At 38.7% G+C, this 13,047-nt stretch overlaps 1 protein-coding gene across 1 annotated transcript in view; it reads left to right on the top strand.

Annotated features, from left to right (window-relative positions):
* The window catches only part of PHLPP1 (PH domain and leucine rich repeat protein phosphatase 1), a 266,455-nt gene that overhangs the window by 17,987 nt on the left and 235,421 nt on the right, over positions 1-13,047 (top strand). The window lies entirely within an intron of this gene.

Below are 13,047 nucleotides of genomic sequence, written 5' to 3'. Positions count from 1 at the left end.
AGTGGTCTGGAACTGAACCTGCAGTATGTCTGAGGTATGCCTATACACTTTCATTCATTTAATCAGTAATTACTGTGATTATTTACTATATCGTGGTCCTTTGAATTAAAGATGATTAATGTAAATTGTCGAGGATCCCTTGAATTACTTACCAATTTGAAGGCATGTTTGTGGAAACAAGCCAACATTAACAATAAAAAGGTGAAAAGTGTTCTAATGGAGACATAGTATTCGCAGGTTACTGTAGTAGCAGGAATGGGGAGAGAGAGCCTCCAAACTCTACTGTGTCGCCCTGGAAGGACCAGGAGTAGACTGTTGCTTCAGTTCTGGGATCCTGAATTGTTTTAGGAGCAACTCTAAATTATTGGTTCAAGATACAGTGTAACTGAGTTTAGGATTAATAGTTCCAGTTGAGTCCTTACCATTTACCATATACTTCCAGGCATCTGGGCCTTTTTATCACTTGAATTGGTTTGGGCTCTATTTGGTATTCTAGTTTGTGAGGATCTAAATTCTGGGTTAAGCAAATATTTGTTTTGATTTTTTGAAACAAAAATGCAGATGTACACGGGCTAGAGGTTGCACTAAAGCCTGACGGTAGTCTAGAGTACACTGAGGGACATTCTCTTATTTCTTTTTTTTAAGGCCTATGAGGTTTTATTTTTCTGTGCATTTATGAGGTTGATGGGAAGTGCTGTTTATCTTCTGAAGGGAGAGGTAGGTTTTTTAAGTTTGGTGTTGTATGTACACCACATTCATGTAAAAATTGGAAGATGATGATTTGGTCATGACCTGGGGGCATTTTTTTAAAAACCTCTGTATCTCCTCTCTGGATCTTCATGGAAGAAGGAATTTTTTAAAAACCTCATGTATACTAGGAAGAAACAAAATCTTTCAGCGTTCATATAAGCATAAAACAACTTATTAGCTCTTTTATCCATGACTGTAAAACCTGTACTACACACATGGCAAGTTAAGTCTTTACTAATGACCTATTATAAATTATTTTCATCTTGAGTAGATGGTAATGGCTTTGTGAAATACTGTCTTGTAGTAACGTGGATGACAGCACTGGAAAATGAGCTGTTTTTTGCTTTTTGTGTTTTAGAATTATGAGAAACACCATGGTAACAAAAAAGAAGTTATTTCAGCCTGTCTGACTAAAATAAGTCATGCTTCTAATCCAAATAAAATACTTCTAATTCAAACCAATCAACATTCAGGTTAATTACCTGCCAGTGGGTATTTTCCACCATCTATTATTAAATAACACCTATTTGCCCTCTGTGAAAATTTTTACAGAGACTTCAGTTAACTCATTAGAGCAATATCAACACTTGACAAGCTGATTTTTATGCGGGATATTAACAGAAATGTTAGCACCAATGTAATCAGAAGGAGAATAGTTATTGGCCCTTGTGATTATAAAGCGGAAACTCAATGATCCCTTGCTTTGTAACCAAGTCATAAGAGGGGCTTGGAGTTTTATTCATAAAAGGAATATGTGATTAGAAAAAGTTCTATAAACATATCTTGGAACTGATTAAGAGGATGTCATTCTTTTTTTTTTTTTTTTTGAGGCAGGATTTGGTACTGTTGCTTAGACGGGAGCGTAGTGGTGCGATTTCCACTCACTGCAGCCTCTGCCTCCTACACTCAAGGCATCCTCCCACCTCAGCCTCCCTAGTGGCTAGGACTACAGGTGCATGCCACCTGTAATTTGGCATTTTTAATTTTTGCATTTTTGTAAACGGGCTAATTTTAATTTTTGTATTTTTTGTAGAGATGAGGTTTTGCCATGTTGCCCAGACTGGTCTCAGACTCCTTAGTTCAGGTAATCCGCCTGTCTTGGCCTCCCAAAGTGCTGGGATTGTAGACATCAGCTACCCTGCCTGGCCAAGGATGTCATTCTTAAGATACCACACAAACGTTCATTTCTGAGAGTAGGGATTGTCTTGTTAGTATAGTTGGAATGCTTACTTTATATCCTGGATTGGCTTGTAGTCATTAGAATTGGAAGGTGTCATTTCTTCTTACTTTTATAGATATGCATACTTCCCCTTCCCAGCCCCCCATCAAAGCAGCAACAACAACAGCAGAACAGTTGATCACCCTCTTGGTTTTAAAAAACTGACAGATTAACCTAGGTAGCATCAACCTCTAGATAATCCTGATGGGTAAAAGAAAGTAGTAGAGTTCATTTATCTTTAACGTACTATCACAGGCACAATTATACTTACCCCATGCACAGTATCTTCTTTATCTTTTAGAAACATATGTAATGTTGAAATAGACTAAACCACTGTTGTCTGTAGACAGTTACTAAATCAGAACCTGAAAAATGCCATAATTGAAGTAGTGCCTGTTAGAGTATAGCTTTGCCAGGTTTCACTGGTATAAAATGGGTGAGAACCTCATGGATTGCCCAGAGATGACCTGGAATCTTTGCACAGGAAGCAGGCAGAGGGCATCTAGTACAATTTCTTACCTGGCATAGAAACCTCTGCTTGTCCATTCCTGATTAGTGGTTAGCTGACTGGCCTCTGCTTGTTGACTGCATTATGTTGAGCCTTGGCCCCTTGAAATGTGGTCTGTGGACCAGCACCATCACCCTCCCCTGGGAGCTTGTTAGAAATGCAGAATCTGGGCCCCACCTCAGACTTACTGCATAATCGGCATTTTAACAAGATCCCCAGGAGTTTCATCTGCACGGTGGGAGTGGAAGAGAGTAGAAGGAGGGAAACCACCGTGTGATTCAGGGGAGACCCTGAGGGCCTGAGCTAGGGCAGTGGGAGGGAGTAAAGGAGATTGATGTGGACATTATCCTGGGACTCAGTAGCTAACTGGCTCTTTTGACAACAGAAGCTCCAAAATGACAAGTTTACAGTTGGGTGATGGAAGAATTGTGGATCGGTTCATAAAAGTAGGAAGCAACAGATTGTCTAGCGGATATCACTGATTAATTCAGTGATCCTTGAGGACCAGGCACTACTTAGGAGTTGGCGACATAATGAGTGAAAGTGTGTCCTCTGCTCTTGTTATTTGCAATTTAACACTGAAGGATTGGTTTTGCTGAGGCATGAGTTTGAGATGATAATACACTTTAAGCTGACTGCAGCCATCTGTTTAATTGGTAAATGGGCCTGGCTCACCACCCAGCTTCCAAATCTCAGTGAAGGTTTGTCACTTTCTACTGGTTACCATATGTGTGGTAACTCTCAGGAGGTGATATAGACATTATTTATTTACTTGGTTTTCTTGTAGAAGCCATTTATTTTTTTCCATATACAAAATAAATGCTAGCACTAGCTATGGCTATCAGACAGAAGTGAGGAGGTCTTAAAAGAATATGTATTACATTTATGAAGCTCTTAGGTTATATGTCTTTTGAATGTTGAGTTTTTCCTATATAATGGGAGGTGACGTTTACATAAATAATAATAATAAAACTTCAAATGCCTTAATGGAGGCATTTATACAGTGCCAGAGGAATCCAGAAAGGCTGACAAACCAGCTCTCCCTGGAAGTAGAATCCTCTGGAAAGGCTTCCTGGGAAAGATTCTCCGAGAAAATAGCATTGCATGAGAAGGGCATGCCAGGTTCTGCAGCATGAATGACAGGGCTCGATGTGGGTGGGGAATGGTGAGTAGCTTGGAGTGGTGAAATTTTAGGTGATGAGATGAAAAGTGGTAGGAGATGAGACTGAAAGAGAGGTTGAGGCCACGTGACGAAAGGCCTCACATGCTAAGGACTTGACTTGATAAGCAAGTCGAGTGGGGAATGACATGATTAGATTTGTAGTCTTTGGCATTAACTGGGCAGCCAGCTGGAGGATAGATTGGCGAGGGGCTGACTAGAAACTTGGAGACTGCCTTAGTAGGGCCTTTGATAAACATGTTTTGACTTTGTGTGTTAAAACAGCCTGTCAGGAGCTGAGGAAGGAATGATACGCTGCCCTTGCCTCAAGGAGTTCAGCCTAGTGGCAGGGAAGGAAAGCATGCAGGGCTGCTTGGAATGTGCTGCTTGCGAGGTTTGTACAATGTATTTGTCATACCAAAAAGGGAGGTAATCACCTCTGCTGCAGTTGTGATAGGTTTGATGGGAGATGCTTTTGAGGATTAGGAAGAGTAGACCAGGAGCTGGAGTGGATGGGACAGGACATTTTTGGCAGGGGACCTAGAAGTTAGATGAAGGTCTACATGAGGTCAGTGCAGATGAAGAACCGTGAACATAGGGTGATTGTTTACAATGTAGAATTGTTGGGTCTTAATGAATGATTATATGTGGAGGGGGAAGGACAGTGCAGGATTTTTTATTCACTCCTGAACTAATTTGAGTACAGCAGTTCCCACTTATTTGAGGAGGATATGTCCCAAGACCTCTAGTGGATGCCTGAAACTGGAGGTAGTACCTATCCCTGTAGGTAGAACATTAGATATACAGTAGGCCGTCTGTATCCATGGGTTCTGCATTCATGGATTCAACCAACCACAGACCGAAAATATTCAGGAAAAAAAACCAAAAAACAATAAAAAATAATAGCCTGGGTAAGATAGTGAGACCCTTTCTCTACCATTTTTTTTTTTAATTAGCCAAATGTGGTGGCACATACCTGTAGTCCCAGCTGCTTAGGAGGCTGAAGTGGGAGGATGGCTTGAGCCTGGGAGGCCGAGCCTGCAGTGAACTGTGATGGTGCAACTGCACTGCAGTCTGGGTGACAAAGTGAGACCCATCTCAAAAACAACAAAAAAACCCCAAAACAATGCAACAATGCAACAATAAACAATAACAAAAAAATATGGTATAACAACGATTTACATAGTGTTTACATTGTGTTAAGTATTATAAATAATCTAGAGATAGTTTAAAGTATGTGGGAGGATATACATAAGTTATATACAAATATTTATATAAGGGACTTGAGCGTCCATTGATTTGGATATCTTTTGGGGTGGGCGGTGGTCCTGGACCCAGTACCACTTGGATACCAAGGATGACTCTACTATGTTTTTCCTATACGTATATTCCTATGATAAATTTTAATTTATAAATTAGGTACAGTAAGACATTAACAACAGTAAATACCAATACAGCAGAACAGTTGTAACAGTATACTGTAATAAAAGTTATGTAAATATGGTCTCTCAATCTTACTGTATTGTACTCATCTGTTTTTGGACTGTGGTTGGCTGTGGGTAACTGAAACTGTGGAAAGTAAAATTGCAGATAAGTGCAGACTACTGTATGTCCTCCATGTTGGTAACTAGGGATATGGTGTGAACTAGACCAACAATGTTTTATATGTCTGGGTGAGTTGGAGGTTTCTGGTTTAGGGGTGACTGTAATCCCATTAACTAACAGGCAGAATATGGGAGCAGGAATTGGTTTTAGGGTAAGACCAATTCTAGAATGAGTTAGAATTCTAATGATGAGTTAGAATTTGGATGTGTTAAGTTTGAGGTTCCTGAAGAACATCTAAGTATGTCTGAAGAGCTCCAGGATCATCTGTATTTAGGTAGTACTTTTGAAGCCTTTGGATTGAATGATATTGTTAGATGGAGTGAGGAAAGGCCTTAGGAAGCAATTCCGAGGAATGCCTATATTTAAAAAGTAGTAGCGAGTTATATTGAGTGAAAGGATTCAGACATGAAGGAGATACACCTCTATGATTATGTTTATATGAAGGTCAATTAACCGGCAAAGCTGATGTTTGGTGGTGTATTGTAGTGGTTACCTTTCAGTGGGATATGGATGGGAAGGGACATGAGGAGCCATCTGGTCTTGATATTGCTCTTTGTATTGATTTGGGTTTTGGTTTTCTGGGTGGGTACATATATAACAGTTCATTGATTGGTACCCTTATGGTTTGTGTGCTTTGTTAGATGTAACTTATATCTCAGTGGAAGAAGAGAAGAGGCCCTGAAGGCAGAAATTTGCACAGTATTTCTATCCTGAAGGGAGAGAGGGAGAAAGAGGCTAAGGATGATGGATGAACAGAGGGGAAAAATTTAAACAAAGGAAAGTCTTGGAAGAAATAAGCAGGCATGGAGCACCCATGAAGGAGTTAACCCTAGGTAGGAAGAGGGTCATCTGTTTCCATAAGGCTTTTAGGAAGGATGGATAAAGAGATTCTTTTAAGAGCTCTGGAAGTCTTTGGGTCTCAATTGGCCTCAGTTTTCTTAGTGAATTAGAAGGTGAAGAAAAGGCAAGTCTCAATATTTGTTGTAATATGCTTTTTCTTGAGCTCATCAACCAACTAATCGTAGTGTATACCATCTGTTGTGAATTCATGAGTGATTTCAACTATTGCTGAATTTTTGGAGGATTGATCCTTCCTTGGGCCATCCTAAAGCACCTTACTGCACTGGAAGGGAAGCAGGGACAAAGGAGAGGTGGAGGAGCTGATTGCCAAACTCCAATGCTTGCCTGGGGTAGGTTTGTTTTGACAGCAAGCACAGCTTGTAGTCTCTGCTCCTAATCTCTAAGGGTGTGTGTGTGTGTGTGTTTGTGTGTGTGTGAGAGGGGGTAGGTGGGAAGGCAGAAAGGCAGGATGTTCAGAAGCCTTCATGAAAGCTGCGAGTAGTAAATAACCAAGCTGGGATTGTGCTTTCCATTATATTCTATTTCCTTTCTGTTTATAAACTCATTTATGGATATCTTCTGAGATAGATTTGATTTTTTTCTTTGACTTCTTTTTTCTTATGACTTATTTCTTGTGACTTATAGGTAAGAGCTGATTGTGAATAATGTATTTTCCATTCTTAGATTATCAGAATGACTTGTGGATTAAATCTGTTTAAAAGTGAACATAAAGACATGGTAAATTTTAAGTTCAGTTAGATATAAACCAGATGGTATAGAGGACAGTTATTATAAATAATAAACACTGTTAAGAAACCATGCTAAACCTATCGTGGAAATCTTGTTAATTGTAGTAAGCATTGAATTTTCATTTTGTGCTCAGGACTGAGCTAGATGCTGAGATTTTTAAATTGTGGTGATTGAAACAAAAACGAGCATTATTTTAGTTTTTCTTATGAATATAACTGTGGCTGGGCACGGTGACTCATGCCTGTAATCCCAGCACTTTGGGACACTGAGGCAGGGGATCACCTGTGGTCAGGAGTTCAAGACCAGCCTGGCCAACATGGTGAGACCCTGTACATACTAAAAATACAAAAACTAGCCACGTGTGGTGGTGCACACCTTTGTAATCCCAGCTACTGTGGAGGCTGAGGCAGGAGAATTGCTTGAACCTGGGAGGCGGAGGTTGCAGTGAGCCGAGATCACGCCACTGCACTCCAGCCTGGGCAACAAAGCCAGACTCTGTCTCAAAAAAAAAAAAAAAAAAAAAAAGAATATAATTGCTCAAATATTTACTGATGTCTTTGGATCATCTAGCTATTGTATATTCCCAAAGCACAGTTGTGTTTTGTAGATTTTTAATAAAGGTAGTTTGAGAACTAGGATAGAAACTCTTGAGAAAGAATCGTAATTGCTCACTCTTCATATCAAACATGATGAATTGCCAAATAGCAGTAAGAGTGGAGAAAAATAATAGACCATTCTTGATTTTATAGGCCCTGATGGAATGGCTGTAGAGTTCGGTGGTTTTTTACTTGCTCAGGAACTTTGTATTTATTGGGCTAGCAGTTGTTGGCACAAAGGTTTGTTTGTGTTCAAAAGTCACTGATTAGTGGTAACAAACTTTTTTTCATATGGGACACTGTCTTTTTTTCCCTGAGTCTACTTAGTCAATTCAGATGTAGAGTGCTTACTTCCCGAGGTATAAGGTGCTTTGAAGGCTGGGGGAAAAGATGAGTCACCAGATCCTCTGCCTTTTCAGAAGCTTAAGCCAATTGCACAAGGACACAGATTATCATAAAACAGAGCAGAGTAAGACAGTACCATAGGGTTCTTCTTCCTTTTCAATTTCTTGCAAATACTTCTTGAACTTTGTGCCTTTTATGTGCCAGTCTTTAACAAGATAGATGTAATGTGGTCCTTGCCCTTGTGACTTCAAAGTAGGGAGTAAACTTACCAAATACTTTTATAAGTAATTGTTTAATTGTAATTGTGATATGTGCCACAAAGAAGAAATCTAGTATGCAGTGAATTCTTGTTTAAGCGGAGACCTGAGGATTGAATAGTAGTTTGGGTTACAGGGTACGTGAAAGAGCATTGCTAATAGGGAAACAGTACATTTGAAAACTCTGAGGTAGGAAACCTAGCCAGTTTAAGGACTTAGAGGAAGGACCAGTGTGAATATAGTATAGTGATTGAGAATATCAGGAAATTATAAGGGGCCATGTCATGGGTGTGTGGACTGGGGCTAACTTCTGCCTGATAAGTGCTTTGGTCATTACAGTTTTTCTTCTCTTAAATTCAATGCAAAATAGGTAGATATATGAATTCTGTGTTAAGTCTAGCTACAAGGGCCTTTGAGGCCACAGTGTTTTGGAATTGATTTTAAGAAAATGGGAAACCATTCCATTGAGTTATCAAATGTTCTTTAGATTTGTCTTTTTCAAGGACAGGTGCCATGACTGTCATTTTCTAACTTTTTATCTTATCAGTAGGATGGAGAAAGGGAAGATAAAAGTAACACGGTCTTTTCTATATTTTTTAAGCCCAGCATAGTCTTTTTACTGACTTCATGTAATTTTTTTTTCTTTTTTTTTTTCCTCTTTTGAGATGGAGTCTTGCTCTATCGCCCAGGCTGGAGTGCAGTGGCACGATCTTGGCTCACTGCAACCTCTGCCTCTCGGGTTCAAGTGGTTCTCTTGCCTCAGCCTCCTGAGTAGCTGGGACTACAGGCGCCCACCACCATGCCCGGCTAATTTTTGTATTTTCAGCAGAGATGGGGTTTCACCATGTTGGTTAGGCTGGTCTCGAATTCCTGACCTTGTGATCTGCCTGGCTTGGCCTCCCAAAGTGTTGGGATTACGAGTGTGAGCCACTGCACCTGGCTTTTTAAAATTTTTATCGAAAACTCTATTTTACTCTGTTTCTGTCCCAGCACACTCATTTTCGTTTTCTTAGAAAAGAAAAATTAGTACCTTTTATTGAATGAGTATATAAAATTCCCTGCTGTGTATTCCAACTTCCCCTAACTCAGCCCAAACAATAATAAACTGTGCTGAACATCAAGGATGTTTGATTGAGGACATTAAAAAACACCAATTCAGTGTGTTCTCTTGATACTTTAACAACCAACTTCCATTTTAATGGAGTTGGAATACAGCATTCTAATTTGTATGTCCTGTTAGGGAGACATTAAATGAAATTATACTTGCTTAGGATTTTTTTTTTTTAAACTTTTTATCCATAAACAAGAGAGGTCCCAGGGTTACTTACAAAGTCAATTATTTTTAAATTAAGGGGCAGGTTAATTAGACTCTTTATAGTTATTATTGAAATATTATTCTCTGTTCTTTTTCCCTCTCTTGGTTGTCTTAATCCTTTGAATCATTTCCCTCTTTTTGAGTAGATTAAGTGATAGTGAACAGGAAAAACTTAAAAACAGCTTTTTTTGTTTTAGGATTTTTTTTATTATGGAAAATTTAAACACAATTACAGAAGTAGGCAAAATAATGTAATGAACTCTCATATAATCATTACCCAGCATCAGCAGTTGCCAACTCATGGCCAGTCTTGCTTTATCTCGAATCACCTTCCTCTGCTTAGATTATTTTGAAACTAATCCTAGATCTCATATCATTTCATCCATACACACCTCTAAACTTAAGTATCTCCAAACAGAAGTACTCTTTTGGAAGTACTTCAGTCAAAAAGATGACACTGTTATTTTCTTAAAAATTAACAGTAATTCCTGTTTTTCAGCAATTACCTAGTCAGTGTTCAAATTTCCATTTATCTTACATTTTTGGTTTGAATTTTGATCCAAATGTGGTCCAAACCTAGCAATTGCATTTTTTATGTCTTTTAAATTTCTTTTAAATTTAGGTTTCCCTCTTCTCCAGCTCTTCTTTCTTTTCCTCTTCCACCCTCCCCCTTTCCCTCTCTTTCCTTGCAATTTACCTGTTGAAAAAACCAGGTTATTTGTCCTTGTAGGGTTTCTCACAGGGTGAGTTTTTGTGACTGCATCTCTGTGGTGGTTAAGTGAAATTTTGGATATATACATTGATAGGCTTTTTTATTTTTTTGAGTTTTGTTTAACATTTACTACTTTAATGTAGAGAGGTAAGTTGGATCTTCTTTTGCTGGATTTAGAGCAGAGGTCCAAAACTGGTGCCCGTGGGACACATGTGACTTACAGGCGTGTTTTGTTCAGTAGGCACAATCGGAAATGCTTTAAAATTAATTGCCATGAGTTAAACATTGTAAAGTTTCCCATAAGAATCAAGATTTCTTTCTTTTTTTTTTTTTAATTTTGTTTAAAAAAATCAGAGTATCTGAGCACCCCGGCTTCCACGGCAATGCCTCTGGTGAGTGGTGGGGCTCCTTCAGAGGGTGCATGCCCACACCTGGTGCAGGGCACACCCCTCATACAGGCTTCCTGCCTGGTCCCAGAGGCCAGCTGGGTTTGTGAACCTTGACTTACAGCAACAGAAATTACCTTTATTTGTGTGGTGTCTCTTAAATTCAGTGCATTTTTTGCTGCATGTTTTCTCCAAGCTCTCCGAGCTGTTTCACTGTCTAAGAATTGATGTCTATTCCGAGAGTGGTCAGAGTGCCAGCTGAAGTTCCTCCTGTGCTTCCTGCCTCTGTCAGAAGCCTGACTCTATGCATTGCATGAATTTATTCTCATGTGCCTCTCCCTTGGACTGTGGATATTGGTGTTTATATTTTTAGTGCCTAACAGAAGGCTTGGCGTATAGTAGATGCTCAATTCTTATTGAATGAGTAAAGGAGAAAAGGAACCAGTAAATAAACCAGATAAGAAAGACATAGGAAGATAAACAGATCATGTAATGCACATCCATGTTTGAAACTTCAGTGATGTTAGCACCTCTGCTTCTTCCACTGGCATGTGTTACTGATAGTGATTATAATCATGGTATGTTTCTAGAATAACACTGTACAATATTATAAATAATTTGTGTAGATATGCAAATGTTTAGCTCAGACCTTAGTCACATGTAAATCAGGGATAGGCTTCTTAATAATAGATTTTTAAACGTTAGCTAGGCTTTCCTTTCTTGACCTAAGAATTTGGAGTTTAAATTCCTCCATTTGGTTTATGTCCAAAGGAAGGAAGTACAGCATGGATGAGCCCACAAACTTGAAGATAGTTTAGGAGGTATAGCTGATGTAATTTCGTAACGTTTCAAAACCTGGCATTTGGATATCATTAAAAACAATAATAATTTTAATACCATTGCATTTCATAGGGTTTAATGATCTTATTTGTGTTATACTAATGCATACTTTAAAATTAGAATTGAGGTTTTAATTTTTTTGGTAGATGTTAAGCCTGCCTGAACCTTTCCTTGCTGCTGACAACCTTTGATAAAAAGTGTGGATGGGGTCAGGTTCTGTACCCTTTGACTCTAGGAGAATATTTAGTTTATCATGATCAAGAGAACAGGAAAAGTAAACATACGTTACCAGTTGCATGTTCTAGCCTAGGCTAAATTCTTATTCCCTAGTGGTTATTACATGAAAATGTAGTTTGAATGATTCCAAACACTCAATAAACTAAGATTGCATTAAGAAATCTAGCTCATTTTATACTGTTAAAAATTGTCAACAAGTGGTACTATTAAAAGTGAGGTGTTCCAATCTTAAGGAGTCCTTCAGTGGCATTTGTGGGTGGTGAGAAATTATAGACTCTTATTGAGAGCCGGTGGTGTCTTCACATAGTGCAGTGGTGAGCGACAGGGATGTGCTGTAGTGTTGCAAGAAATTAGAGGATTTTTTTCGAGTAATTTTAATAGTGCCACCGTTCTGTATTTACCAAGTACGTTACGTTTTTAAAACCATTTCAGTATTGAAATTATAATCACTGAACCAGATCTTTGAGACATTCCTGATTAAAATTAAAATTCTTAATGTTACTGTTGCCTCTTTTAGTGACTGAATTGAAAAAAGCTACTGGTAATAAATGTTAGCCAGTGTTTCTTTTCTACATATGAATCTATGATAAGAATTTTTACAATTTGGAGGAAAACTGTAAAGATTTAAAATCAAAATACTGTATTAGTTTATAATGAACTGTGTCAGAGACTGGGTCAGAGGTGTTAGATCTAAATTACTGACCACTGGATTGCTTTCTGGGCTCCCAAGGGGAATACTCAAATGCATGCCTACTATATGTTATATAAGTGGAGGAAGATAGTTAGAAGAAAAACTGAATTTTTTTTTTTTTTTTGAGACGGAGTTTCACTCTTGTTGCCTAGGCTGGAGTGCAATGGCACGATCTTGGCTCACCGCAACCTCCCCATCCTGGGTTCAAGCGATTCTCCTGCCTCAGCCTCCTGAGTAGCTGGGACTACAGGCATGAGCCACCATGCCCGGCTAATTTTGTGTTTTTAGTAGAGATAGGGTTTCTCCATGTTGGTCAGGCTGGTCTTGAACTCCTGACCTCAGGTGATTTACCCGCCTTGACCTCCCAAAGTGCTGGGATTACAGGCATGAGCCACCACGCCTGGCCAAAACTAATTTTTTATAGTGAATTTTCCTCAAATGTTAGCACTTTCTTGTGTTCCTGCTGCTGTTAGGGCGTACTTAGGCAATTTACTTTTCTTCTTCCTTTTCTGCGTGTTGCCTTTGAAAAATTGTAAGATGAACATTGTTTGAATGATGTGCTTAAATAGCAATTAATTTAGTTTGTTTTGCCCAAATGATTTTAGCTTTGCAGTATTTTTCTTTTAAAAAATGTATTACAGGCCATTTCAAGCCTGAATACAAGAGTAATATAAAGAACACCTGTGTAACTATCCACCAGCTTTGTTGAATCTAACATTTTGCTGTATTTGCTTCAGATGTGATTTTTTTTCAAGTTGTGAACCTGTGTACACCTTTTTTTTTTTTTTTTTTTTTTTTTTTTTTTTTAAGACGGAGGCTCGCTTTGTCGCCCAGGCT

Source organism: Chlorocebus sabaeus, chromosome 18, assembly GCF_047675955.1.
Source record: "Chlorocebus sabaeus isolate Y175 chromosome 18, mChlSab1.0.hap1, whole genome shotgun sequence".
Taxonomy (NCBI): domain Eukaryota; kingdom Metazoa; phylum Chordata; class Mammalia; order Primates; family Cercopithecidae; genus Chlorocebus; species Chlorocebus sabaeus.
This window is presented reverse-complemented; position numbering and strand designations above follow the sequence as displayed.